General features: G+C 42.9%; 17 non-coding genes across 17 annotated transcripts; all 17 read right to left on the bottom strand.

The window, feature by feature from the left end:
• Window positions 1-711: 711 nt before the first annotated feature.
• Window positions 712-785, bottom strand: TRNAI-AAU (transfer RNA isoleucine (anticodon AAU)). Its single transcript has one exon. It is a non-coding gene; the product is annotated as a tRNA-Ile (tRNA).
• A 1,470-nt stretch (window positions 786-2,255) lies between these two features.
• Window positions 2,256-2,329, bottom strand: TRNAI-AAU (transfer RNA isoleucine (anticodon AAU)). The gene has a single exon. It is a non-coding gene; the product is annotated as a tRNA-Ile (tRNA).
• A 726-nt stretch (window positions 2,330-3,055) lies between these two features.
• Window positions 3,056-3,129, bottom strand: TRNAI-AAU (transfer RNA isoleucine (anticodon AAU)). Its single transcript has one exon. It is a non-coding gene; the product is annotated as a tRNA-Ile (tRNA).
• Window positions 3,130-4,605: 1,476 nt separating this feature from the next.
• Window positions 4,606-4,679, bottom strand: TRNAI-AAU (transfer RNA isoleucine (anticodon AAU)). The gene has a single exon. It is a non-coding gene; the product is annotated as a tRNA-Ile (tRNA).
• Window positions 4,680-5,355: 676 nt separating this feature from the next.
• TRNAI-AAU (transfer RNA isoleucine (anticodon AAU)) lies at window positions 5,356-5,429 on the bottom strand. The gene has a single exon. It is a non-coding gene; the product is annotated as a tRNA-Ile (tRNA).
• A 2,300-nt stretch (window positions 5,430-7,729) lies between these two features.
• TRNAI-AAU (transfer RNA isoleucine (anticodon AAU)) lies at window positions 7,730-7,803 on the bottom strand. The gene has a single exon. It is a non-coding gene; the product is annotated as a tRNA-Ile (tRNA).
• Window positions 7,804-8,479: 676 nt separating this feature from the next.
• On the bottom strand, window positions 8,480-8,553 carry TRNAI-AAU (transfer RNA isoleucine (anticodon AAU)). The gene has a single exon. It is a non-coding gene; the product is annotated as a tRNA-Ile (tRNA).
• A 723-nt stretch (window positions 8,554-9,276) lies between these two features.
• On the bottom strand, window positions 9,277-9,350 carry TRNAI-AAU (transfer RNA isoleucine (anticodon AAU)). The gene has a single exon. It is a non-coding gene; the product is annotated as a tRNA-Ile (tRNA).
• A 677-nt stretch (window positions 9,351-10,027) lies between these two features.
• Window positions 10,028-10,101, bottom strand: TRNAI-AAU (transfer RNA isoleucine (anticodon AAU)). The gene has a single exon. It is a non-coding gene; the product is annotated as a tRNA-Ile (tRNA).
• A 3,086-nt stretch (window positions 10,102-13,187) lies between these two features.
• Window positions 13,188-13,261, bottom strand: TRNAI-AAU (transfer RNA isoleucine (anticodon AAU)). The gene has a single exon. It is a non-coding gene; the product is annotated as a tRNA-Ile (tRNA).
• Window positions 13,262-13,987: 726 nt separating this feature from the next.
• Window positions 13,988-14,061, bottom strand: TRNAI-AAU (transfer RNA isoleucine (anticodon AAU)). The gene has a single exon. It is a non-coding gene; the product is annotated as a tRNA-Ile (tRNA).
• A 677-nt stretch (window positions 14,062-14,738) lies between these two features.
• Window positions 14,739-14,812, bottom strand: TRNAI-AAU (transfer RNA isoleucine (anticodon AAU)). The gene has a single exon. It is a non-coding gene; the product is annotated as a tRNA-Ile (tRNA).
• A 3,849-nt stretch (window positions 14,813-18,661) lies between these two features.
• On the bottom strand, window positions 18,662-18,735 carry TRNAI-AAU (transfer RNA isoleucine (anticodon AAU)). Its single transcript has one exon. It is a non-coding gene; the product is annotated as a tRNA-Ile (tRNA).
• Window positions 18,736-20,255: 1,520 nt separating this feature from the next.
• TRNAI-AAU (transfer RNA isoleucine (anticodon AAU)) lies at window positions 20,256-20,329 on the bottom strand. Its single transcript has one exon. It is a non-coding gene; the product is annotated as a tRNA-Ile (tRNA).
• Window positions 20,330-21,053: 724 nt separating this feature from the next.
• TRNAI-AAU (transfer RNA isoleucine (anticodon AAU)) lies at window positions 21,054-21,127 on the bottom strand. The gene has a single exon. It is a non-coding gene; the product is annotated as a tRNA-Ile (tRNA).
• Window positions 21,128-23,427: 2,300 nt separating this feature from the next.
• TRNAI-AAU (transfer RNA isoleucine (anticodon AAU)) lies at window positions 23,428-23,501 on the bottom strand. The gene has a single exon. It is a non-coding gene; the product is annotated as a tRNA-Ile (tRNA).
• Window positions 23,502-25,762: 2,261 nt separating this feature from the next.
• On the bottom strand, window positions 25,763-25,836 carry TRNAI-AAU (transfer RNA isoleucine (anticodon AAU)). The gene has a single exon. It is a non-coding gene; the product is annotated as a tRNA-Ile (tRNA).
• Between the last annotated feature and the right edge of the window lie 463 nt (window positions 25,837-26,299).

Below are 26,299 nucleotides of genomic sequence, written 5' to 3'. Positions count from 1 at the left end.
TCCCTTGGAAAAAAAATGCCTAACTCATTCACACATAAAACCCTTATCCTCAGAACAACCTAAAGAAAAACTAAATGTGATCTGAAGGAAATTCACGAATATGACAATTATCTTCAAACTGACTTGTAGCCTGCATCACATTTAAGTAGCACTGGGACAAAGAAGGTTAAATGCATCTCATTGGTCATTTCCCACAGCAGTGGGACAAAGAAGGTTAAATGCATCTCATTGGTCATTTCCCACAGCAGTACTGACCTGTGACCATTTATGGACTGCTGCTTCCAACAAAACAGCAAACTAGTCATAGTAAATCTAAAGCTGTGGGTGGGATTTCTGCATCAATCTCATGCTTCTGCAGAAATATTTCCCAAATTGACAAAGTGACCAATACTGGGATCAAATTCGCTAACTTGGCGTGATTAGCACCATGCTCAGTCAGAAAAAGTATGCCTTCTGACTGGAGCATAGGAGGGAGGCCAGTTGCAGGGGGTAGTTTTCTTCCCTTGAAAGAAAATGCCTAACTCATTCACAAATACAACCCTTATCCTCACAACAACATTGGTTATGTCCCGCAGCAGTACTGACCCGTGACCATGTATGCACAGCTGCTACCAACAAAACAGCAATCTTGTGTTAGTAACTCTAAAGCTGTGAGTGCCAATTCTGCATCAATCTCATGCTTCTGCAGAAATATTTCCCAAAATGACAAAGTGGCCAATACGGGGATCGAACCCGTGACCTTGGCGTCATTAGCACCACGCTCTAACCAACTGAGCTAACCGGCCAGCTGAGAGTCGTTTTCCCTTGGAAAAAAAATGCCTAACTCATTCACACATAAAACCCTTATCCTCACAACAACCTAAAGAAAAACTACATGCGATCTGAAGGAAATTCATGAATATGACAATTATCTTCAAACTGACTTGTAGCCTGCATCACATTTAAGTAGAACTGGGACAAAGAAGGTTAAATGCATCTCATTGGTCATTTCCCACAGCAGTACTGACCTGTGACCATTTATGGACTGCTGCTTCCAACAAAATAGCAAACTAGTCATAGTAAATCTAAAGCTGTGGGTGGGAGTTCTGCATCATTCTCATGCTTCTGCAGAAATATTTCCCAAATTGACAAAGTGGCGAATACTGGGATCAAATTCGCTAACTTGGCGTGATTAGCACCATGCTCAGTCAGAAAAAGTATGCCTTCTGACTGGAGCAAGGGAGGGAGGCCAGTTGCAGGGGGGAGTTTTCTTCCCTTGAAAGAAAATGCCTAACTCATTCACAAATACAACCCTTATCCTCACAACAACATTGGTTATGTCCGCAGCAGTACTGACCCGTGACTATGTATGCACAGCTGCTTCCAACAAAACAGCAATCTTGTGTTAGTAACTCTAAAGCTGTGAGTGCCAATTCTGCAACAATCTCATGCTTCTGCAGAAATATTTCCCAAAATGACAAAGTGGCCAATACGAACCCATGACCTTGGCGTTATTAGCACCACGCTCTAACCAACTGAGCTAACCGGCCAGCTGAGAGTCTCATTTCTGACTGGAGCATAAGAGGGAGGCCAGTTGCAGGGGGATTTTTTCTTCCCTTGGAAAAAAAATGCCTAAGTCATTCACACATAAAACCCTTATCCTCACAACAACCTAAAGAAAAACTACATGTGATCTGAAGGAAATTCATGAATATGACAATTATCTTCAAACTGACTTGTAGCCTGCATCACATTTAAGTAGAACTGGGACAAAGAAGGTTAAATGCATCTCATTGGTCATTTCCCACAGCAGTACTGACCTGTGACCATTTATGGACTGCTGCTTCCAACAAAACAGTAAACTTGTCATAGTAAATCTAAAGCTGTGGGTGGGAATTCTGCATCAATCTAATGCTTCTGCAGACATTTTTCCCAAATTGACAAAGTGGCCAATACTGGGATCAAATTCGCTAACTTGGCGTGATTAGCACCATGCTCAGTCAGAAAAAGTATGCCTTCTGACTGGAGCAAGGGAGGGAGGCCAGTTGCAGGGGGGAGTTTTCTTCCCTTGAAAGAAAATGCCTAACTCATTCACAAATACAGCCCTTATCCTCACAACAACATTGGTTATGTCCCGCAGCAGTACTGACCCGTGACCATGTATGCACAGCAGCTTCCAACAAAACAGCAATCTTGTGTTAGTAACTCTAAAGCTGTGAGTGCCAATTCTGCAACAATCTCATGCTTCTGCAGAAATATTTCCCAAAATGACAAAGTGGCCAATACGGGGATCGAACCCGTGACCTTGGCGTTATTAGCACCACGCTCTAACCAACTGAGCTAACCGGCCAGCTGAGAGTCTCATTTCTGACTGGAGCATAAGAGGGAGGCCAGTTGCAGGGGGATTTTTTCTTCCCTTGGGAAAAAAATGCCTAAGTCATTCACACATAAAACCCTTATCCTCACAACAACCTAAAGAAAAACTACATGTGATCTGAAGGAAATTCATGAATATGACAATTATCTTCAAACTGACTTGTAGCCTGCATCACATTTAAGTAGAACTGGGACAAAGAAGGTTAAATGCATCTCATTGGTCATTTCCCACAGCAGTACTGACCTGTGACCATTTATGGACTGCTGCTTCCAACAAAACAGCAAACTAGTCATAGTAAATCTAAAGCTGTGGGTGGGAATTCTGCATCAATCTCATGCTTCTGCAGAAATATTTCCCAAATTGACAAAGTGACCAATACTGGGATCAAATTCGCTAACTTGGCGTGATTAGCACCATGCTCAGTCAGAAAAAGTATGCCTTCTGACTGGAGCATAGGAGGGAGGCCAGTTGCAGGGGGTAGTTTTCTTCCCTTGAAAGAAAATGCCTAACTCATTCACAAATACAACCCTTATGCTCACAACAACATTGGTTATGTCCCGCAGCAGTACTGACCCGTGACCATGTATGCACAGCTGCTACCAACAAAACAGCAATCTTGTGTTAGTAACTCTAAAGCTGTGAGTGCCAATTCTGCATCAATCTCATGCTTCTGCAGAAATATTTCCCAAAATGACAAAGTGGCCAATACGGGGATCGAACCCGTGACCTTGGCGTTATTAGCACCACGCTCTAACCAACTGAGCTAACCGGCCAGCTGAGAGTCTTTTTCCTTGGAAAAAAAATGCCTAACTCATTCACACATAAAACCCTTATCCTCACAACAACCTAAAGAAAAACTACATGCGATCTGAAGGAAATTCATGAATATGACAATTATCTTCAAACTGACTTGTAGCCTGCATCACATTTAAGTAGAACTGGGACAAAGAAGGTTAAATGCATCTCATTGGTCATTTCCCACAGCAGTACTGACCTGTGACCATTTATGGACTGCTGCTTCCAACAAAATAGCAAACTAGTCATAGTAAATCTAAAGCTGTGGGTGGGAGTTCTGCATCAATCTCATGCTTCTGCAGAAATATTTCCCAAATTGACAAAGTGGCCAATACTGGGATCAAATTCGCTAACTTGGCGTGATTAGCACCATGCTCAGTCAGAAAAAGTATGCCTTCTGACTGGAGCAAGGGAGGGAGGCCAGTTGCAGGGGGGAGTTTTCTTCCCTTGAAAGAAAATGCCTAACTCATTCACAAATACAACCCTTATCCTCACAACAACATTGGTTATGTCCGCAGCAGTACTGACCCGTGACTATGTATGCACAGCAGCTTCCAACAAAACAGCAATCTTGTGTTAGTAACTCTAAAGCTGTGAGTGCCAATTCTGCAACAATCTCATGCTTCTGCAGAGATATTTCCCAAAATGACAAAGTGGCCAATACGGGGATCGAACCCGTGACCTTGGCGTTATTAGCACCACGCTCTAAGCAACTGAGCTATCCGACCAGCTGAGAGTCCTGTTTCTGACTGGAGCATAAGAGGGAGGCCAGTTGCAGGGGGATTTTTTCTTCCCTTGGAAAAAAAATGCCTAAGTCATTCACACATAAAACCCTTATCCTCACAACAACCTAAAGAAAAACTACATGTGATCTGAAGGAAATTCATGAATATGACAATTATCTTCAAACTGACTTGTAGCCTGCATCACATTTAAGTAGAACTGGGACAAAGAAGGTTAAATGCATCTCATTGGTCATTTCCCACAGCAGTACTGACCTGTGACCATTTATGGACTGCTGCTTCCAACAAAACAGCAAACTTGTCATAGTAAATCTAAAGCTGTGGGTGGGAATTCTGCATCAATCTCATGCTTCTGCAGAAATATTTCCCAAATTGACAAAGTGACCAATACTGGGATCAAATTCGCTAACTTGGCGTGATTAGCACCATGCTCAGTCAGAAAAAGTATGCCTTCTGACTGGAGCATAGGAGGGAGGCCAGTTGCAGGGGGTAGTTTTCTTCCCTTGAAAGAAAATGCCTAACTCATTCACAAATACAACCCTTATCCTCACAACAACATTGGTTATGTCCCGCAGCAGTACTGACCCGTGACCATGTATGCACAGCTGCTACCAACAAAACAGCAATCTTGTGTTAGTAACTCTAAAGCTGTGAGTGCCAATTCTGCATCAATCTCATGCTTCTGCAGAAATATTTCCCAAAATGACAAAGTGGCCAATACGGGGATCGAACCCGTGACCTTGGCGTCATTAGCACCACGCTCTAACCAACTGAGCTAACCGGCCAGCTGAGAGTCTTTTTCCCTTGGAAAAAAAATGCCTAACTCATTCACACATAAAACCCTTATCCTCACAACAACCTAAAGAAAAACTACATGCGATCTGAAGGAAATTCATGAATATGACAATTATCTTCAAACTGCTTTTAGCCTGCATCACATTTAAGTAGAACTGGGACAAAGAAGGTTAAATGCATCTCATTGGTCATTTCCCACAGCAGTACTGACCTGTGACCATTTATGGACTGCTGCTTCCAACAAAATAGCAAACTAGTCATAGTAAATCTAAAGCTGTGGGTGGGAGTTCTGCATCAATCTCATGCTTCTGCAGAAATATTTCCCAAATTGACAAAGTGGCGAATACTGGGATCAAATTCGCTAACTTGGCGTGATTAGCACCATGCTCAGTCAGAAAAAGTATGCCTTCTGACTGGAGCAAGGGAGGGAGGCCAGTTGCAGGGGGGAGTTTTCTTCCCTTGAAAGAAAATGCCTAACTCATTCACAAATAAAACCCTTATCCTCACAACAACATTGGTTATGTCCGCAGCAGTACTGACCCGTGACTATGTATGCACAGCTGCTTCCAACAAAACAGCAATCTTGTGTTAGTAACTCTAAAGCTGTGAGTGCCAATTCTGCAACAATCTCATGCTTCTGCAGAAATATTTCCCAAAATGACAAAGTGGCCAATACGGGGATCGAACCCGTGACCTTGGCGTTATTAGCACCACGCTCTAACCAACTGAGCTAACCGGCCAGCTGAGAGTCCTGTTTCTGACTGGAGCATAAGAGGGAGGCCAGTTGCAGGGGGATTTTTTCTTCCATTGGAAAAAAAATGCCTAAGTCATTCACACATAAAACCCTTATCCTCACAACAACCTAAAGAAAAACTACATGTGATCTGAAGGAAATTCATGAATATGACAATTATCTTCAAACTGACTTGTAGCCTGCATCACATTTAAGTAGAACTGGGACAAAGAAGGTTAAATGCATCTCATTGGTCATTTCCCACAGCAGTACTGACCTGTGACCATTTATGGACTGCTGCTTCCAACAAAACAGTAAACTTGTCATAGTAAATCTAAAGCTGTGGGTGGGAATTCTGCATCAATCTAATGCTTCTGCAGACATTTTTCCCAAATTGACAAAGTGGCCAATACAGGGATCAAATACGCTAACTTGGCGTTATTAGCACCATGCTCAGTCAGAAAAAGTATGCCTTCTGACTGGAGCATAGGAGGGAGGCCAGTTGCAGGGGGGAGTTTTCTTCCCTTGAAAGAAAATGCCTAACTCATTCACAAATACAGCCCTTATCCTCACAACAACATTGGTTATGTCCCGCAGCAGTACTGACCCGTGACCATGTATGCACAGCTGCTTCCAACAAAACAGCAATCTTGTGTTAGTAACTCTAAAGCTGTGAGTGCCAATTCTGCATCAATCTCATGCTTCTGCAGAAATATTTCCCAAAATGACAAAGTGGCCAATACGGGGATCGAACCCGTGACCTTGGCGTTATTAGCACCACGCTCTAACCGGCCAGCTGAGAGTCCTGTTTCTGACTGGAGCATAAGAGGGAGGCCAGTTGCAGGGGGATTTTTTCTTCCATTGGAAAAAAAATGCCTAAGTCATTCACACATAAAACCCTTATCCTCACAACAACCTAAAGAAAAACTACATGTGATCTGAAGGAAATTCATGAATATGACAATTATCTTCAAACTGACTTGTAGCCTGCATCACATTTAAGTAGAACTGGGACAAAGAAGGTTAAATGCATCTCATTGGTCATTTCCCACAGCAGTACTGACCTGTGACCATTTATGGACTGCTGCTTCCAACAAAACAGTAAACTTGTCATAGTAAATCTAAAGCTGTGGGTGGGAATTCTGCATCAATCTAATGCTTCTGCAGACATTTTTCCCAAATTGACAAAGTGGCCAATACAGGGATCAAATACGCTAACTTGGCGTTATTAGCACCATGCTCAGTCAGAAAAAGTATGCCTTCTGACTGGAGCATAGGAGGGAGGCCAGTTGCAGGGGGGAGTTTTCTTCCCTTGAAAGAAAATGCCTAACTCATTCACAAATACAGCCCTTATCCTCACAACAACATTGGTTATGTCCCGCAGCAGTACTGACCCGTGACCATGTATGCACAGCTGCTTCCAACAAAACAGCAATCTTGTGTTAGTAACTCTAAAGCTGTGAGTGCCAATTCTGCATCAATCTCATGCTTCTGCAGAAATATTTCCCAAAATGACAAAGTGGCCAATACGGGGATCGAACCCGTGACCTTGGCGTTATTAGCACCACGCTCTAACCGGCCAGCTGAGAGTCCTGTTTCTGACTGGAGCATAAGAGGGAGGCCAGTTGCAGGGGGATTTTTTCTTCCATTGGAAAAAAAATGCCTAACTCATTCACACATAAAACCCTTATCCTCACAACAACCTAAAGAAAAACTACATGTGATCTGAAGGAAATTCATGAATATGACAATTATCTTCAAACTGACTTGTAGCCTGCATCACATTTAAGTAGAACTGGTACAAAGAAGGTTAAATGCATCTCATTGGTCATTTCCCACAGCAGTACTGACCTGTGACCATTTATGGACTGCTGCTTCCAACAAAACAGTAAACTTGTCATAGTAAATCTAAAGCTGTGGGTGGGAATCCTGCATCAATCTAATGCTTCTGCAGATATTTTTCCCAAATTGACAAAGTGGCCAATACAGGGATCAAATACGCTAACTTGGCGTTATTAGCACCATGCTCAGTCAGAAAAAGTATGCCTTCTGACTGGAGCATAGGAGGGAGGCCAGTTGCAGGGGGGAGCTTTCTTCCCTTGAAAGAAAATGCCTAACTCATTCACAAATACAGCCCTTATCCTCACAACAACATTGGTTATGTCCCGCAGCAGTACTGACCCGTGACCATGTATGCACAGCTGCTTCCAACAAAACAGCAATCTTGTGTTAGTAACTCTAAAGCTGTGAGTGCCAATTCTGCATCAATCTCATGCTTCTGCAGAAATATTTCCCAAAATGACAAAGTGGCCAATACCGGGATCGAACCCGTGACCTTGGCGTTATTAGCACCACGCTCTAACCAACTGAGCTAACCGGCCAGCTGAGAGTCTTTTTCCTTGGAAAAAAAATGCCTAACTCATTCACACATAAAACCCTTATCCTCACAAAAACCTAAAGAAAAACTACATGCGATCTGAAGGAAATTCATGAATATGACAATTATCTTCAAACTGACTTGTAGCCTGCATCACATTTAAGTAGAACTGGGACAAAGAAGGTTAAATGCATCTCATTGGTCATTTCCCACAGCAGTACTGACCTGTGACCATTTATGGACTGCTGCTTCCAACAAAATAGCAAACTAGTCATAGTAAATCTAAAGCTGTGGGTGGGAGTTCTGCATCAATCTCATGCTTCTGCAGAAATATTTCCCAAATTGACAAAGTGGCCAATACTGGGATCAAATTTGCTAACTTGGCGTGATTAGCACCATGCTCAGTCAGAAAAAGTATGCCTTCTGACTGGAGCAAGGGAGGGAGGCCAGTTGCAGGGGGGAGTTTTCTTCCCTTGAAAGAAAATGCCTAACTCATTCACAAATACAACCCTTATCCTCACAACAACATTGGTTATGTCTGCAGCAGTACTGACCCGTGACTATGTATGCACAGCTGCTTCCAACAAAACAGCAATCTTGTGTTAGTAACTCTAAAGCTGTGAGTGCCAATTCTGCAACAATCTCATGCTTCTGCAGAAATATTTCCCAAAATGACAAAGTGGCCAATACGGGGATCGAACCCGTGACCTTGGCGTTATTAGCACCACGCTCTAACCAACTGAGCTATCCGACCAGCTGAGAGTCCTGTTTCTGATTGGAGCATAAGAGGGAGGCCAGTTGCAGGGGGATTTTTTCTTTTGGAAAAAAAATGCCTAAGTCATTCACACATAAAACCCTTATCCTCACAACAACCTAAAGAAAAACTACATGTGATCTGAAGGAAATTCATGAATATGACAATTATCTTCAAACTGACTTGTAGCCTGCATCACATTTAAGTAGAACTGGGACAAAGAAGGTTAAATGCATCTCATTGGTCATTTCCCACAGCAGTACTGACCTGTGACCATTTATGGACTGCTGCTTCCAACAAAACAGCAAACTTGTCATAGTAAATCTAAAGCTGTGGGTGGGAATTCTGCATCAATCTCATGCTTCTGCAGAAATATTTCCCAAATTGACAAAGTGACCAATACTGGGATCAAATTCGCTAACTTGGCGTGATTAGCACCATGCTCAGTCAGAAAAAGTATGCCTTCTGACTGGAGCATAGGAGGGAGGCCAGTTGCAGGGGGTAGTGTTCTTCCCTTGAAAGAAAATGCCTAACTCATTCACAAATACAACCCTTATCCTCACAACAACATTGGTTATGTCCCGCAGCAGTACTGACCCGTGACCATGTATGCACAGCTGCTACCAACAAAACAGCAATCTTGTGTTAGTAACTCTAAAGCTGTGAGTGCCAATTCTGCATCAATCTCATGCTTCTGCAGAAATATTTCCCAAAATGACAAAGTGGCCAATACGGGGATCGAACCCGTGACCTTGGCGTCATTAGCACCACGCTCTAACCAACTGAGCTAACCGGCCAGCTGAGAGTCGTTTTCCCTTGGAAAAAAAATGCCTAACTCATTCACACATAAAACCCTTATCCTCACAACAACCTAAAGAAAAACTACATGCGATCTGAAGGAAATTCATGAATATGACAATTATCTTCAAACTGACTTGTAGCCTGCATCACATTTAAGTAGAACTGGGACAAAGAAGGTTAAATGCATCTCATTGGTCATTTCCCACAGCAGTACTGACCTGTGACCATTTATGGACTGCTGCTTCCAACAAAATAGCAAACTAGTCATAGTAAATCTAAAGCTGTGGGTGGGAGTTCTGCATCAATCTCATGCTTCTGCAGAAATATTTCCCAAATTGACAAAGTGGCGAATACTGGGATCAAATTCGCTAACTTGGCCTGATTAGCACCATGCTCAGTCAGAAAAAGTATGCCTTCTGACTGGAGCAAGGGAGGGAGGCCAGTTGCAGGGGGGAGTTTTCTTCCCTTGAAAGAAAATGCCTAACTCATTCACAAATACAACCCTTATCCTCACAACAACATTGGTTATGTCCGCAGCAGTACTGACCCGTGACTATGTATGCACAGCTGCTTCCAACAAAACAGCAATCTTGTGTTAGTAACTCTAAAGCTGTGAGTGCCAATTCTGCAACAATCTCATGCTTCTGCAGAAATATTTCCCAAAATGACAAAGTGGCCAATACGGGGCTCGAACCCGTGACCTTGGCATTATTAGCACCACGCTCTAACCAACTGAGCTAACCGACCAGCTGAGAGTCCTGTTTCTGACTGGAGCATAAGAGGGAGGCCAGTTGCAGGGGGATTTTTTCTTCCCTTGGAAAAAAAATGCCTAAGTCATTCACACATAAAACCCTTATCCTCACAACAACCTAAAGAAAAACTACATGTGATCTGAAGGAAATTCATGAATATGACAATTATCTTCAAACTGACTTGTAGCCTGCATCACATTTAAGTAGAACTGGGACAAAGAAGGTTAAATGCATCTCATTGGTCATTTCCCACAGCAGTACTGACCTGTGACCATTTATGGACTGCTGCTTCCAACAAAACAGTAAACTTGTCATAGTAAATCTAAAGCTGTGGGTGGGAATTCTGCATCAATCTAATGCTTCTGCAGACATTTTTCCCAAATTGACAAAGTGGCCAATACGGGGATCAAATACGCTAACTTGGCGTTATTAGCACCATGCTCAGTCAGAAAAAGTATGCCTTCTGACTGGAGCATAGGAGGGAGGCCAGTTGCAGGGCGGAGTTTTCTTCCCTTGAAAGAAAATGCCTAACTCATTCACAAATACAGCCCTTATCCTCACAACAACATTGGTTATGTCCCGCAGCAGTACTGACCCGTGACCATGTATGCACAGCTGCTTCCAACAAAACAGCAATCTTGTGTTAGTAACTCTAAAGCTGTGAGTGCCAATTCTGCATCAATCTCATGCTTCTGCAGAAATATTTCCCAAAATGACAAAGTGGCCAATACGGGGATCGAACCCGTGACCTTGGCGTTATTAGCACCACGCTCTAACCGGCCAGCTGAGAGTCCTGTTTCTGACTGGAGCATAAGAGGGAGGCCAGTTGCAGGGGGATTTTTTCTTCCATTGGAAAAAAAATGCCTAACTCTTTCACACATAAAACCCTTATCCTCACAACAACCTAAAGAAAAACTACATGTGATCTGAAGGAAATTCATGAATATGACAATTATCTTCAAACTGACTTGTAGCCTGCATCACATTTAAGTAGAACTGGGACAAAGAAGGTTAAATGCATCTCATTGGTCATTTCCCACAGCAGTACTGACCTGTGACCATTTATGGACTGCTGCTTCCAACAAAACAGTAAACTTGTCATAGTAAATCTAAAGCTGTGGGTGGGAATTCTGCATCAATCTAATGCTTCTGCAGACATTTTTCCCAAATTGACAAAGTGGCCAATACAGGGATCAAATACGCTAACTTGGCGTTATTAGCACCATGCTCAGTCAGAAAAAGTATGCCTTCTGACTGGAGCATAGGAGGGAGGCCAGTTGCAGGGCGGAGTTTTCTTCCCTTGAAAGAAAATGCCTAACTCATTCACAAATACAGCCCTTATCCTCACAACAACATTGGTTATGTCCCGCAGCAGTACTGACCCGTGACCATGTATGCACAGCTGCTTCCAACAAAACAGCAATCTTGTGTTAGTAACTCTAAAGCTGTGAGTGCCAATTCTGCATCAATCTCATGCTTCTGCAGAAATATTTCCCAAAATGACAAAGTGGCCAATACGGGGATCGAACCCGTGACCTTGGCGTTATTAGCACCACGCTCTAACCGGCCAGCTGAGAGTCCTGTTTCTGACTGGAGCATAAGAGGGAGGCCAGTTGCAGGGGGATTTTTTCTTCCATTGGAAAAAAAATGCCTAACTCATTCACACATAAAACCCTTATCCTCACAACAACCTAAAGAAAAACTACATGTGATCTGAAGGAAATTCATGAATATGACAATTATCTTCAAACTGACTTGTAGCCTGCATCACATTTAAGTAGAACTGGGACAAAGAAGGTTAAATGCATCTCATTGGTCATTTCCCACAGCAGTACTGACCTGTGACCATTTATGGACTGCTGCTTCCAACAAAACAGTAAACTTGTCATAGTAAATCTAAAGCTGTGGGTGGGAATCCTGCATCAATCTAATGCTTCTGCAGACATTTTTCCCAAATTGACAAAGTGGCCAATACAGGGATCAAATACGCTAACTTGGCGTTATTAGCACCATGCTCAGTCAGAAAAAGTATGCCTTCTGACTGGAGCATAGGAGGGAGGCCAGTTGCAGGGGGGAGCTTTCTTCCCTTGAAAGAAAATGCCTAACTCATTCACAAATACAGCCCTTATCCTCACAACAACATTGGTTATGTCCCGCAGCAGTACTGACCCGTGACCATGTATGCACAGCTGCTTCCAACAAAACAGCAATCTTGTGTTAGTAACTCTAAAGCTGTGAGTGCCAATTCTGCATCAATCTCATGCTTCTGCAGAAATATTTCCCAAAATGACAAAGTGGCCAATACAGGGATCGAACCCGTGACCTTGGCGTTATTAGCACCACGCTCTAACCGGCCAGCTGAGAGTCCTGTTTCTGACTGGAGCACAAGAGGGAGGCCAGTTGCATGGGGATTTTTTCTTCCATTGGAAAAAAAATGCCTAACTCATTCACACATAAAACCCTTATCCTCACAACAACCTAAAGAAAAACTAAATGTGATCTGAAGGAAATTCACGAATATGACAATTATCTTCAAACTGACTTGTAGCCTGCATCACATTTAAGTAGCACTGGGACAAAGAAGGTTAAATGCATCTCATTGGTCATTTCCCACAGCAGTACTGACCTGTGACCATTTATGGACTGCTGCTTCCAACAAAATAGCAAACTAGTCATAGTAAATCTAAAGCTGTGGGTGGGAGTTCTGCATCAATCTCATGCTTCTGCAGAAATATTTCCCAAATTGACAAAGTGGCCAATACTGGGATCAAATTCGCTAACTTGGCGTGATTAGCACCATGCTCAGTCAGAAAAAGTATGCCTTCTGACTGGAGCAAGGGAGGGAGGCCAGTTGCAGGGGGGAGTTTTCTTCCCTTGAAAGAAAATGCCTAACTCATTCACAAATACAACCCTTATCCTCACAACAACATTGGTTATGTCTGCAGCAGTACTGACCCGTGACTATGTATGCACAGCTGCTTCCAACAAAACAGCAATCTTGTGTTAGTAACTCTAAAGCTGTGAGTGCCAATTCTGCAACAATCTCATGCTTCTGCAGAAATATTTCCCAAAATGACAAAGTGGCCAATACGGGGATCGAACCCGTGACCTTGGCGTTATTAGCACCACGCTCTAACCAACTGAGCTATCCGACCAGCTGAGAGTCCTGTTTCTGACTGGAGCATAAGAGGGAGGCCAGTTGCAGGGGGATTTTTTCTTCCCTTGGAAAAAAAATGCCTAAGTCATTCACACATAAAACCCTTATCCTCACAACAACCTAAAGAAAAACTACATGTGATCTGAAGGAAATTCATGAATATGACAATTATCTTCAAACTGACTTGTAGCCTGCATCACATTTAAGTAGAACAGGGACAAAGAAGGTTAAATGCATCTCATTGGTCATTTCCCACAGCAGTACTGACCTGTGACCATTTATGGACTGCTGCTTCCAACAAAACAGCAAACTTGTCATAGTAAATCTAAAGCTGTGGGTGGGAATTCTGCATCAATCTCATGCTTCTGCAGAAATATTTCCCAAATTGACAAAGTGGCGAATACTGGGATCAAATTCGCTAACTTGGCGTGATTAGCACCATGCTCAGTCAGAAAAAGTATGCCTTCTGACTGGAGCAAGGGAGGGCGGCCAGTTGCAGGGGGTAGTTTTCTTCCCTTGAAAGAAAATGCCTAACTCATTCACAAATACAACCCTTATCCTCACAACAACATTGGTTATGTCCCGCAGCAGTACTGACCCGTGACCATGTATGCACAGCTGCTACCAACAAAACAGCAATCTTGTGTTAGTAACTCTAAAGCTGTGAGTGCCAATTCTGCATCAATCTCATGCTTCTGCAGAAATATTTCCCAAAATGACAAAGTGGCCAATACGGGGATCGAACCCGTGACCTTGGCGTCATTAGCACCACGCTCTAACCAACTGAGCTAACCGACCAGCTGAGAGTCGTTTTCCCTTGGAAAAAAAATGCCTAACTCATTCACACATAAAACCCTTATCCTCACAACAACCTAAAGAAAAACTACATGCGATCTGAAGGAAATTCATGAATATGACAATTATCTTCAAACTGACTTGTAGCCTGCATCACATTTAAGTAGAACTGGGACAAAGAAGGTTAAATGCATCTCATTGGTCATTTCCCACAGCAGTACTGACCTGTGACCATTTATGGACTGCTGCTTCCAACAAAATAGCAAACTAGTCATAGTAAATCTAAAGCTGTGGGTGGGAGTTCTGCATCAATCTCATGCTTCTGCAGAAATATTTCCCAAATTGACAAAGTGGCGAATACTGGGATCAAATTCGCTAACTTGGCGTGATTAGCACCATGCTCAGTCAGAAAAAGTATGCCTTCTGACTGGAGCAAGGGAGGGAGGCCAGTTGCAGGGGGGAGTTTTCTTCCCTTGAAAGAAAATGCCTAACTCATTCACAAATACAACCCTTATCCTCACAACAACATTGGTTATGTCCGCAGCAGTACTGACCCGTGACTATGTATGCACAGCTGCTTCCAACAAAACAGCAATCTTGTGTTAGTAACTCTAAAGCTGTGAGTGCCAATTCTGCAACAATCTCATGCTTCTGCAGAAATATTTCCCAAAATGACAAAGTGGCCAATACGGGGCTCAAACCCGTGACCTTGGCGTTATTAGCACCACGCTCTAACCAACTGAGCTAACCGACCAGCTGAGAGTCCTGTTTCTGACTGGAGCATAAGAGGGAGGCCAGTTGCAGGGGGATTTTTTCTTCCCTTGGAAAAAAAATGCCTAAGTCATTCACACATAAAACCCTTATCCTCACAACAACCTAAAGAAAAACTAAATGTGATCTGAAGGAAATTCATGAATATGACAATTATCTTCAAACTGACTTGTAGCCTGCATCACATTTAAGTAGAACTGGGACAAAGAAGGTTAAATGCATCTCATTGGTCATTTCCCACAGCAGTACTGACCTGTGACCATTTATGGACTGCTGCTTCCAACAAAACAGTAAACTTGTCATAGTAAATCTAAAGCTGTGGGTGGGAATTCTGCATCAATCTAATGCTTCTGCAGACATTTTTCCCAAATTGACAAAGTGGCCAATACGGGGATCAAATACGCTAACTTGGCGTTATTAGCACCATGCTCAGTCAGAAAAAGTATGCCTTCTGACTGGAGCATAGGAGGGAGGCCAGTTGCAGGGCGGAGTTTTCTTCCCTTGAAAGAAAATGCCTAACTCATTCACAAATACAGCCCTTATCCTCACAACAACATTGGTTATGTCCCGCAGCAGTACTGACCCGTGACCATGTATGCACAGCTGCTTCCAACAAAACAGCAATCTTGTGTTAGTAACTCTAAAGCTGTGAGTGCCAATTCTGCATCAATCTCATGCTTCTGCAGAAATATTTCCCAAAATGACAAAGTGGCCAATACGGGGATCGAACCCGTGACCTTGGCGTTATTAGCACCACGCTCTAACCGGCCAGCTGAGAGTCCTGTTTCTGACTGGAGCATAAGAGGGAGGCCAGTTGCAGGGGGATTTTTTCTTCCATTGGAAAAAAAATGCCTAACTCATTCACACATAAAACCCTTATCCTCACAACAACCTAAAGAAAAACTACATGTGATCTGAAGGAAATTCATGAATATGACAATTATCTTCAAACTGACTTGTAGCCTGCATCACATTTAAGTAGAACTGGGACAAAGAAGGTTAAATGCATCTCATTGGTTATTTCCCACAGCAGTACTGACCTGTGACCATTTATGGACTGCTGCTTCCAACAAAACAGTAAACTTGTCATAGTAAATCTAAAGCTGTGGGTGGGAATTCTGCATCAATCTAATGCTTCTGCAGACATTTTTCCCAAATTGACAAAGTGGCCAATACAGGGATCAAATACGCTAACTTGGCGTTATTAGCACCATGCTCAGTCAGAAAAAGTATGCCTTCTGACTGGAGCATAGGAGGGAGGCCAGTTGCAGGGCGGAGTTTTCTTCCCTTGAAAGAAAATGCCTAACTCATTCACAAATACAGCCCTTATCCTCACAACAACATTGGTTATGTCCCGCAGCAGTACTGACCCGTGACCATGTATGCACAGCTGCTTCCAACAAAACAGCAATCTTGTGTTAGTAACTCTAAAGCTGTGAGTGCCAATTCTGCATCAATCTCATGCTTCTGCAGAAATATTTCCCAAAATGACAAAGTGGCCAATACGGGGATCGAACCCGTGACCTTGGCGTTATTAGCACCACGCTCTAACCGGCCAGCTGAGAGTCCTGTTTCTGACTGGAGCATAAGAGGGAGGCCAGTTGCAGGGGGATTTTTTCTTCCATTGGAAAAAAAATGCTTACTCATTCACACATAAAACCCTTATCCTCACAACAACCTAAAGAAAAACTACATGTGATCTGAAGGAAATTCATGAATATGACAATTATCTTCAAACTGACTTGTAGCCTGCATCACATTTAAGTAGAACTGGGACAAAGAAGGTTAAATGCATCTCATTGGTCATTTCCCACAGCAGTACTGACCTGTGACCATTTATGGACTGCTGCTTCCAACAAAACAGTAAACTTGTCATAGTAAATCTAAAGCTGTGGGTGGGAATTCTGCATCAATCTAATGCTTCTGCAGACATTTTTCCCAAATTGACAAAGTGGCCAATACAGGGATCAAATACGCTAACTTGGCGTTATTAGCACCATGCTCAGTCAGAAAAAGTATGCCTTCTGACTGGAGCATAGGAGGGAGGCCAGTTGCAGGGCGGAGTTTTCTTCCCTTGAAAGAAAATGCCTAACTCATTCACAAATACAGCCCTTATCCTCACAACAACATTGGTTATGTCCCGCAGCAGTACTGACCCGTGACCATGTATGCACAGCTGCTTCCAACAAAACAGCAATTTTGTGTTAGTAACTCTAAAGCTGTGAGTGCCAATTCTGCATCAATCTCATGCTTCTGCAGAAATATTTCCCAAAATGACAAAGTGGCCAATACGGGGATCGAACCCGTGACCTTGGCGTTATTAGCACCACTCTCTAACCAACTGAGCTATCCGACCAGCTGATAGTCCTGTTTCTGACAGGAGCATAAGAGGGAGGCCAGTTGCAGGGCGATTTTTTCTTCCCTTGGAAAAAAAATGCCTAAGTCATTCACACATAAAACCCTTATCCTCACAACAACCTAAAGAAAAACTACATGTGATCTGAAGGAAATTCATGAATATGACAATTATCTTCAAACTGACTTGTAGCCTGCATCACATTTAAGTAGAACTGGGACAAAGAAGGTTAAATGCATCTCATTGGTCATTTCCCACAGCAGTACTGACCTGTGACCATTTATGGACTGCTGCTTCCAACAAAACAGCAAACTTGTCATAGTAAATCTAAAGCTGTGGGTGGGAATTCTGCATCAATCTCATGCTTCTGCAGAAATATTTCCCAAATTGACAAAGTGACCAATACTGGGATCAAATTCGCTAACTTGGCGTGATTAGCACCATGCTCAGTCAGAAAGAGTATGCCTTCTGACTGGAGCATAGGAGGGAGGCCAGTTGCAGGGGGTAGTTTTCTTCCCTTGAAAGAAAATGCCTAACTCATTCACAAATACAACCCTTATCCTCACAACAACATTGGTTATGTCCCGCAGCAGTACTGACCCGTGACCATGTATGCACAGCTGCTACCAACAAAACAGCAATCTTGTGTTAGTAACTCTAAAGCTGTGAGTGCCAATTCTGCATCAATCTCATGCTTCTGCAGAAATATTTCCCAAAATGACAAAGTGGCCAATACGGGGATCGAACCATGACCTTGGCGTCATTAGCACCACGCTCTAACCAACTGAGCTAACCAGCCAGCTGAGAGTCTTTTTCCCTTGGAAAAAAAATGCCTAACTCATTCACACATAAAACCCTTATCCTCACAACAACCTAAAGAAAAACTACATGCGATCTGAAGGAAATTCATGAATATGACAATTATCTTCAAACTGACTTGTAGCCTGCATCACATTTAAGTAGAACTGGGACAAAGAAGGTTAAATGCATCTCATTGGTCATTTCCCACAGCAGTACTGACCTGTGACCATTTATGGACTGCTGCTTCCAACAAAATAGCAAACTAGTCATAGTAAATCTAAAGCTGTGGGTGGGAGTTCTGCATCAATCTCATGCTTCTGCAGAAATATTTCCCAAATTGACAAAGTGGCGAATACTGGGATCAAATTCGCTAACTTGGCGTGATTAGCACCATGCTCAGTCAGAAAAAGTATGCCTTCTGACTGGAGCAAGGGAGGGAGGCCAGTTGCAGGGGGGAGTTTTCTTCCCTTGAAAGAAAATGCCTAACTCATTCACAAATACAACCCTTATCCTCACCACAACATTGGTTATGTCCGCAGCAGTACTGACCCGTGACTATGTATGCACAGCTGCTTCCAACAAAACAGCAATCTTGTGTTAGTAACTCTAAAGCTGTGAGTGCCAATTCTGCAACAATCTCATGCTTCTGCAGAAATATTTCCCAAAATGACAAAGTGGCCAATACGGGGATCGAACCCGTGACCTTGGCGTTATTAGCACCACGCTCTAACCAACTGAGCTATCTGACCAGCTGAGAGTCCTGTTTCTGACTGGAGCATAAGAGGGAGGCCAGTTGCAGGGGGATTTTTTCTTCCCTTGGAAAAAAAATGCCTAAGTCATTCACACATAAAACCCTTATCCTCACAACAACCTAAAGAAAAACTACATGTGATCTGAAGGAAATTCATGAATATGACAATTATCTTCAAACTGACTTGTAGCCTGCATCACATTTAAGTAGAACTGGGACAAAGAAGGTTAAATGCATCTCATTGGTCATTTCCCACAGCAGTACTGACCTGTGACCATTTATGGACTGCTGCTTCCAACAAAACAGCAAACTTGTCATAGTAAATCTAAAGCTGTGGGTGGGAATTCTGCATCAATCTCATGCTTCTGCAGAAATATTTCCCAAATTGACAAAGTGGCCAATACTGGGATCAAATCCGCTAACTTGGCGTGATTAGCACCATGCTCAGTCAGAAAAAGTATGCCTTCTGACTGGAGCATAGGAGGGAGGCCAGTTGCAGGGGGGAGTTTTCTTCCCTTGAAAGAAAATGCCTAACTCATTCACAAATACAACCCTTATCCTCACAACAACATTGGTTATGTCCCGCAGCAGTACTGACCCGTGACCATGTATGCACAGCTGCTTCCAACAAAACAGCAATCTTGTGTTAGTAACTCTAAAGCTGTGAGTGCCAATTCTGCATCAATCTCATCCTTCTGCAGAAATATTTCCCAAAATGACAAAGTGGCCAATACGGGGATCGAACCCGTGACGTTATTAGCACCACGCTCTAACCAACTGAGCTAACCGACCAGCTGAGAGTCCTGTTTCTGACTGGAGCATAAGAGGGAGGCCAGTTGCAGGGGGATTTTTTCTTCCCTTGGAAAAAAAATGCCTAAGTCATTCACACATAAAACCCTTATCCTCACAACAACCTAAAGAAAAACTACATGTGATCTGAAGGAAATTCATGAATATGACAATTATCTTCAAACTGACTTGTAGCCTGCATCACATTTAAGTAGAACTGGGACAAAGAAGGTTAAATGCATCTCATTGGTCATTCCCCACAGCAGTACTGACCTGTGACCATTTATGGACTGCTGCTTCCAACAAAACAGCAAACTAGTCATAGTAAATCTAAAGCTGTGGGTGGGAATTCTGCATCAATCTCATGCTTCTGCAGAAATATTTCCCAAATTGGCAAAGTGGCCAATACTGGGATCAAATCCGCTAACTTGGCGTGATTAGCACCATGCTCAGTCAGAAAAAGTATGCCTTCTGACTGGAGCATAGGAGGGAGGCCAGTTGCAGGGGGGAGTTTTCTTCCCTTGAAAGAAAATGCCTAACTCATTCACAAATACAACCCTTATCCTCACAACAACATTGGTTATGTCCCGTAGCAGTACTGACCCGTGACCATGTATGCACAGCTGCTTCCAACAAAACAGCAATCTTGTGTTAGTAACTCTAAAGCTGTGAGTGCCAATTCTGCATCAATCTCATCCTTCTGCAGAAATATTTCCCAAAATGACAAAGTGGCCAATACGGGGATCGAACCCGTGACCTTGGCGTTATTAGCACCACGCTCTAACCAACTGAGCTAACCGGCCAGCTGAGAGGCATATTTCTGACTGGAGCAATAAAGGGAGGCCAGTTGCAGGGGGATTTTTTCTTCCCTTGGAAAAAAATGCCTAACTCATTCACACATAAAACCCTTATCCTCACAACAACCTAAAGAAAAACTACTTGTGATCTGAAGGAAATTCATGAATATGACAATTATCTTCAAACTGACTTGTAGCCTGCATCACATTTAAGTAGAACTGGGACAAAGAAGGTTAAATGCATCTCATTGGTCATTTCCCACAGCAGTACTGACCTGTGACCATTTATGGACTGCTGCTTCCAACAAAACAGCAAACTAGTCATAGTAAATCTAAAGCTGTTGGTGGGAATTCTGCATCAATCTCATGCTTCTGCAGAAATATTTCCCAAATTGACAAAGTGGCCAATACTGGGATCAAATTCGCTAACTTGGCGTGATTAGCACCATGCTCAGTCAGAAAAAGTATGCCTTCTGACTGGAGCATAGGAGGGAGGCCAGTTGCAGGGGGGAGTTTTCTTCCCTTGAAAGAAAATGCCTAACTCATTCACAAATACAACCCTTATCCTCACAACAACATTGGTTATGTCCGCAGCAGTACTGACCCGTGACTATGTATGCACAGCTGCTTCCAACAAAACAGCAATCTTGTGTTAGTAACTCTAAAGCTGTGAGTGCCAATTCTGCATCAATCTCATCCTTCTGCAGAAATATTTCCCAAAATGACAAAGTGGCCAATACGGGGATCGAACCCGTGACCTTGGTGTTATTAGCACCAAGCTCTAACCAACTGAGCTAACCGGCCAGCTGAGAGGCATATTTCTGACTGGAGCATAAGAGGGAGGCCAGTTGCAGGGGGATTTTTTCTTCCCTTGGAAAAAAATGCCTAACTCATTCACACATAAAACCCTTATCCTCACAACAACCTAAAGAAAAACTAAATGTGATCTGAAGGAAATTCATGAATATGACAATTATCTTCAAACTGACTTGTAGCCTGCATCACATTTAAGTAGAACTGGGACAAAGAAGGTTAAATGCATCTCATTGGTCATTTCCCACAGCAGTACTGACCTGTGACCATTTATGGACTGCTGCTTCCAACAAAACAGTAAACTTGTCATAGTAAATCTAAAGCTGTGGGTGGGAATTCTGCATCAATCTAATGCTTCTGCAGACATTTTTCCCAAATTGACAAAGTGGCCAATACTGGGATCAAATACGCTAACTTGGCGTTATTAGCACCATGCTCAGTCAGAAAAAGTATGCCTTCTGACTGGAGCATAGGAGGGAGGCCAGTTGCAGGGCGGAGTTTTCTTCCCTTGAAAGAAAATGCCTAACTCATTCACAAATACAGCCCTTATCCTCACAACAACATTGGTTATGTCCCGCAGCGGTACTGACCCGTGACCAGGTATGCACAGCTGCTTCCAACAAAACAGCAATCTTGTGTTAGTAACTCTAAAGCTGTGAGTGCCAATTCTGCATCAATCTCATGCTTCTGCAGAAATATTTCCCAAAATGTCAAAGTGGCCAATACGGGAACACGTGACCTTGGCGTTATTAGCACCACGCTCTAACCGGCCAGCTGAGAGTCCTGTTTCTGACTGGAGCATAAGAGGGAGGCCAGTTGCAGGGGGATTTTTTCTTCCATTGGAAAAAAAATGCCTAACTCATTCACACATAAAACCCTTATCCTCACAACAACCTAAAGAAAAACTACATGTGATCTGAAGGAAATTCATGAATATGACAATTATCTTCAAACTGACTTGTAGCCTGCATCACATTTAAGTAGAACTGGGACAAAGAAGGTTAAATGCATCTCATTGGTCATTTCCCACAGCAGTACTGACCTGTGACCATTTATGGACTGCTGCTTCCAACAAAACAGCAAACTTGTCATAGTAAATCTAAAGCTGTGGGTGGGAATTCTGCATCAATCTCATGCTTCTGCAGAAATATTTCCCAAATTGACAAAGTGGCCAATACTGGGATCAAATCCGCTAACTTGGCGTGATTAGCACCATGCTCAGTCAGAAAAAGTATGCCTTCTGACTGGAGCATAGGAGGGAGGCCAGTTGCAGGGGGGAGTTTTCTTCCCTTGAAAGAAAATGCCTAACTCATTCACAAATACAACCCTTATCCTCACAACAACATTGGTTATGTCCCGCAGCAGTACTGACCCGTGACCATGTATGCACAGCTGCTTCCAACAAAACAGCAATCTTGTGTTAGTAACTCTAAAGCTGTGAGTGCCAATTCTGCATCAATCTCATCCTTCTGCAGAAATATTTCCCAAAATGACAAAGTGGCCAATACGGGGATCGAACCCGTGACGTTATTAGCACCACGCTCTAACCAACTGAGCTAACCGACCAGCTGAGAGTCCTGTTTCTGACTGGAGCATAAGAGGGAGGCCAGTTGCAGGGGGATTTTTTCTTCCCTTGGAAAAAAAATGCCTAAGTCATTCACACATAAAACCCTTATCCTCACAACAACCTAAAGAAAAACTACATGTGATCTGAAGGAAATTCATGAATATGACAATTATCTTCAAACTGACTTGTAGCCTGCATCACATTTAAGTAGAACTGGGACAAAGAAGGTTAAATGCATCTCATTGGTCATTCCCCACAGCAGTACTGACCTGTGACCATTTATGGACTGCTGCTTCCAACAAAACAGCAAACTAGTCATAGTAAATCTAAAGCTGTGGGTGGGAATTCTGCATCAATCTCATGCTTCTGCAGAAATATTTCCCAAATTGGCAAAGTGGCCAATACTGGGATCAAATCCGCTAACTTGGCGTGATTAGCACCATGCTCAGTCAGAAAAAGTATGCCTTCTGACTGGAGCATAGGAGGGAGGCCAGTTGCAGGGGGGAGTTTTCTTCCCTTGAAAGAAAATGCCTAACTCATTCACAAATACAACCTTAACCTCACAACAACATTGGTTATGTCCCGCAGCAGTACTGACCCGTGACCATGTATGCACAGCTGCTTCCAACAAAACAGCAATCTTGTGTTAGTAACTCTAAAGCTGTGAGTGCCAATTCTGCATCAATCTCATCCTTCTGCAGAAATATTTCCCAAAATGACAAAGTGGCCAATACGGGGATCGAACCCGTGACCTTGGCGTTATTAGCACCACGCTCTAACCAACTGAGCTAACCGGCCAGCTGAGAGGCATATTTCTGACTGGAGCAATAAAGGGAGGCCAGTTGCAGGGGGATTTTTTCTTCCCTTGGAAAAAAATGCCTAACTCATTCACACATAAAACCCTTATCCTCACAACAACCTAAAGAAAAACTACTTGTGATCTGAAGGAAATTCACGAATATGACAATTATCTTCAAACTGACTTGTAGCCTGCATCACATTTAAGTAGAACTGGGACAAAGAAGGTTAAATGCATCTCATTGGTCATTTCCCACAGCAGTACTGACCTGTGACCATTTATGGACTGCTGCTTCCAACAAAACAGCAAACTAGTCATAGTAAATCTAAAGCTGTGGGTGGGAATTCTGCATCAATCTCATGCTTCTGCAGAAATATTTCCCAAATTGACAAAGTGGCCAATACTGGGATCAAATTCGCTAACTTGGCTTGATTAGCACCATGCTCAGTCAGAAAAAGTATGCCTTCTGACTGGAGCATAGGAGGGAGGCCAGTTGCAGGGGGGAGTTTTCTTCCTTTGAAAGAAAATGCCTAACTCATTCACAAATACAACCCTTATCCTCACAACAACATTGGTTATGTCCGCAGCAGTACTGACCCGTGACTATGTATGCACAGCTGCTTCCAACAAAACAGCAATCTTGTGTTAGTAACTCTAAAGCTGTGAGTGCCAATTCTGCATCAATCTCATCCTTCTGCAGAAATATTTCCCAAAATGACAAAGTGGCCAACACGGGGATCGAACCTGTGACCTTGGCGGTATTAGCACCACGCTCTAACCAACTGAGCTAACCGGCCAGCTGAGAGTCTTTTTCCCTTGGAAAAAAATGCCTAACTCATTCACACATAAAACCCTTATCCTCACAACAACCTAAAGAAAAACTACATGTGATCTGAAGGAAATTCATGAATATGACAATTATCTTCAAACTGACTTGTAGCCTGCATCACATTTAAGTAGAACTGGGACAAAGAAGGTTAAATGCATCTCATTGGTCATTTCCCACAGCAGTACTGACCTGTGACCATTTATGGACTGCTGCTTCCAACAAAACAGTAAACTTGTCATAGTAAATCTAAAGCTGTGGGTGGGAATTCTGCATCAATCTAATGCTTCTGCAGACATTTTTCCCAAATTGACAAAGTGGCCAATACAGAGTCAAATACGCTAACTTGGCGATATTAGCACCATGCTCAGTCAGAAAAAGTATGCCTTCTGACTGGAGCATAGGAGGGAGGCCAGTTGCAGGGGGGAGCTTTCTTCCCTTGAAAGAAAATGCCTAACTCATTCACAAATACAGCCCTTATCCTCACAACAACATTGGTTATGTCCCGCAGCAGTACTGACCCGTGACCATGTATGCACAGCTGCTTCCAACAAAACAGCAATCTTGTGTTAGTAACTCTAAAGCTGTGAGTGCCAATTCTGCATCAATCTCATGCTTCTGCAGAAATATTTCCCAAAATGACAAAGTGGCCAATACGGGGATCGAACCCGTGACCTTGGCGTTATTAGCACCACGCTCTAACCGGCCAGCTGAGAGTCCTGTTTCTGACTGGAGCATAAGAGGGAGGCCAGTTGCAGGGGGATTTTTTCTTCCATTGGAAAAAAAAATGCCTAACTCATTCACACATAAAACCCTTATCCTCACAACAACCTAAAGAAAAACTACATGTGATCTGAAGGAAATTCATGAATATGACAATTATCTTCAAACTGACTTGTAGCCTGCATCACATTTAAGTAGAACTGGGACAAAGAAGGTTAAATGCATCTCATTGGTCATTTCCCACAGAAGTACTGACCTGTGACCATTTATGGACTGCTGCTTCCAACAAAACAGCAAACTAGTCATAGTAAATCTAAAGCTGTGGGTGGGAATTCTGCATCAATCTCATGCTTCTGCAGAAATATTTCCCAAATTGACAAAGTGGCCAATACTGGGATCAAATTCGCTAACTTGGCGTGATTAGCACCATGCTCAGTCAGAAAAAGTATGCCTTCTGACTGGAGCATAGGAGGGAGGCCAGTTGCAGGGGGGAGTTTTCTTCCCTTGAAAGAAAATGCCTAACTCATTCACAAATACAACCCTTATCCTCACAACAACATTGGTTATGTCCGCAGCAGTACTGACCCGTGACTATGTATGCACAGCTGCTTCCAACAAAACAGCAATCTTGTGTTAGTAACTCTAAAGCTGTGAGTGCCAATTCTGCATCAATCTCATCCTTCTGCAGAAATATTTCCCAAAATGACAAAGTGGCCAATACGGGGATCGAACCCGTGACCTTGGCGTTATTAGCACCAAGCTCTAACCAACTGAGCTAACCGGCCAGCTGAGAGGCATATTTCTGACTGGAGCATAAGAGGGAGGCCAGTTTCAGGGGGATTTTTTCTTCCCTTGGAAAAAAATGCCTAACTCATTCACACATAAAACCCTTATCCTCACAACAACCTAAAGAAAAACTAAATGTGATCTGAAGGAAATTCATGAATATGACAATTATCTTCAAACTGACTTGTAGCCTGCATCACATTTAAGTAGAACTGGGACAAAGAAGGTTAAATGCATCTCATTGGTCATTTCCCACAGCAGTACTGACCTGTGACCATTTATGGACTGCTGCTTCCAACAAAACAGTAAACTTGTCATAGTAAATCTAAAGCTGTGGGTGGGAATTCTGCATCAATCTAATGCTTCTGCAGACATTTTTCCCAAATTGACAAAGTGGCCAATACTGGGATCAAATACGCTAACTTGGCGTTATTAGCACCATGCTCAGTCAGAAAAAGTATG

The sequence above is a fragment of the Ambystoma mexicanum genome, chromosome 1p (genome assembly GCF_040938575.1).
Source record: "Ambystoma mexicanum isolate Mex_15411 chromosome 1p, UKY_AmexF1_1, whole genome shotgun sequence".
Classification (NCBI taxonomy): domain Eukaryota; kingdom Metazoa; phylum Chordata; class Amphibia; order Caudata; family Ambystomatidae; genus Ambystoma; species Ambystoma mexicanum.
Note: the sequence above shows the minus strand (reverse complement) of the source record. Positions and strands in the feature narration are given on the sequence as shown.